The sequence below is a fragment of the Schistocerca piceifrons genome, unplaced genomic scaffold (assembly GCF_021461385.2).
Source record: "Schistocerca piceifrons isolate TAMUIC-IGC-003096 unplaced genomic scaffold, iqSchPice1.1 HiC_scaffold_295, whole genome shotgun sequence".
NCBI lineage: Eukaryota > Metazoa > Arthropoda > Insecta > Orthoptera > Acrididae > Schistocerca > Schistocerca piceifrons.
In genome coordinates this window covers 85,001-87,500 of record NW_025728510.1, presented here as the reverse complement: position 1 = coordinate 87,500, position 2,500 = coordinate 85,001, and the positions used below count along the sequence as shown (strand labels likewise).

At 63.0% G+C, this 2,500-nt stretch overlaps 1 pseudogene; it reads right to left on the bottom strand.

The window, feature by feature from the left end:
- Window positions 1-2,500, bottom strand: part of LOC124744505 — a 7,959-nt pseudogene that overhangs the window by 3,807 nt on the left and 1,652 nt on the right.

Genomic DNA, 2,500 nt, shown 5'->3' with positions numbered 1-2,500 from the left:
TGCGGGAGAAGGCGGTCACGGATGAAGCCGGCGGTGGAGATCGGCTTCTTCGTGAAGAGGTCCGCCCAGAAGTCCAGCAGACCGGGGATGTCGGGTGGCGGCTGCAGCAGGGTGCCGTCCAGCAAGCCGCGCACGCAACGTGCACGCGACCTACGGAAGGCGTCCTGTGTGCGCGCGTATTCCCAGCGGCGCCGCTTGCGCTTCTGCAGCGGCGGGGCGGCAGGCGGCCGCTTGGATGATTGGCGCGGCCGCTGTGTCCTGGTGATCGACCTCTCCCCCCTGGACCCGACCGACGCAAGGGCATCCGGGAGCATGCCCAGGATGACATCGGGCGGCGTGCCCCGCCCCAGACCAATGACTCGATCCAGGGCAGAGAAACGCTGGGCGGAAGCAGGTAGCCCCGCCAGATGCTCCCAGATGGCGGCGTCAGTCGGCCCCTCCGGCGGCGGCCCGGTGGTGTCGGCCGCGAAGTCCTCGGCTGCGTCGACGGGCGGCGCAGCGGCCTCGCCCGCGTCAGGCAGCGAGCTCGCTGCTCCACGGCGGGACGCCGGCTCTTCGCCCCGACCGATCTCAAGTGCCTCCATGAAATGGCGGACAAGCTGCTTGTGGGCAGCTTGCCGCCGTCGGCACTTGATTGCCTCAAGCGTTCGGTCGGGGAACATCCTGGTAAGTTCTTGATTTACAAAGAAGAACCGGGCGTCCCTCTCAAGGAACAGTTCGGCCTCTGCCTTGGCGAGCGACAGGACTTCTTCCTCCGTCCACCTCGCGCGATGCCTCTCCGTCACGATCTCAGCGTTGGCGGCCGCAGGGTGTTGGCGGCGGCGATGGACCCCGAGACCGTTCTTCGTGGTAAAAGTGCGGTGGCACTCACTGCAAGCAAAGGGAGCTACACAAACTATCGCATTTTCGTTACGGCCGGTTGGCCGGATAGGTGCTGGGGTAGCTGGGGTGGCACCTTCAGCGGAAGGGCCACCATCTCTTGTTTCTTGTCGGCTGCCCCCAACTATAAAGGGATAATGCGAGGGGGGGCTGGTAACCCCCCCAAGCCCCTGGTGCGGTCTTCCACTCTGCGAAAATCAGCGGGCCCACGAGAAGGGGAGAAGACCGCAGGAGAGGAGAGGCTAAGAGGGCTAGGCCCATGTATTGCGCATCACTCTCCCTGTAACTATAACCCAAGGAAGGCACCTCGCAGCAGCAGCACGACTACATCAAGACCGCACTTCGAAAAGCCAAGTCCGGATGCAGCCACACCGCCGCCACTTGGCCACCTTAAGAGAGTCATAGTTACTCCCGCCGTTTACCCGCGCTTGCTTGAATTTCTTCACGTTGACATTCAGAGCACTGGGCAGAAATCACATTGCGTCAACACCCGCTAGGGCCATCGCAATGCTTTGTTTTAATTAGACAGTCGGATTCCCCCAGTCCGTGCCAGTTCTGAGTTGATCGTTGAATGGCGGCCGAAGAGAATCCGCGCACCCGCGCGCCCCCGGAGGAGCACGCTAAGGCGGACGCGGCCTCGCAGCAAGGAAGATCCGTGGGAGGCCAAGGCACGGGACCGAGCTCGGATCCTGCACGCAGGTTGAAGCACCGGGGCGCGAACGCCGCGCAGGCGCGCGCATCCTGCACCGCCGACCAGCACGAGGCCGACCAACGGCGAGAGCAGACCACGCCCGCGCTAAACGCCCGCACTTACCGGCACCCCTACGGCACTCACCTCGCCCAGGCCCGGCACGTTAGCGCTGACCCACTTCCCGACCAAGCCCGACACGCCCCGATCCTCAGAGCCAATCCTTATCCCGAAGTTACGGATCCAATTTGCCGACTTCCCTTACCTACATTATTCTATCGACTAGAGGCTCTTCACCTTGGAGACCTGCTGCGGATATGGGTACGAACCGGCGCGACACCTCCACGTGGCCCTCTCCCGGATTTTCAAGGTCCGAGGGGAAGATCGGGACACCGCCGCAACTGCGGTGCTCTTCGCGTTCCAAACCCTATCTCCCTGCTAGAGGATTCCAGGGAACTCGAACGCTCATGCAGAAAAGAAAACTCTTCCCCGATCTCCCGACGGCGTCTCCGGGTCCTTTTGGGTTACCCCGACGAGCATCTCTAAAAGAGGGGCCCGACTTGTATCGGTTCCGCTGCCGGGTTCCGGAATAGGAACCGGATTCCCTTTCGCCCAACGGGGGCCAGCACAAAGCGCATCATGCTATGACGGCCCCCATCAACATCGGATTTCTCCTAGGGCTTAGGATCGACTGACTCGTGTGCAACGGCTGTTCACACGAAACCCTTCTCCGCGTCAGCCCTCCAGGGCCTCGCTGGAGTATTTGCTACTACCACCAAGATCTGCACCGACGGCGGCTCCAGGCAGGCTCACGCCCAGACCCTTCTGCGCCCACCGCCGCGACCCTCCTACTCGTCAGGGCTTCGCGGCCGGCCGCAAGGACCGGCCATGACTGCCAGACTGACGGCCGAGTATAGGCACGACGCTTCAGCG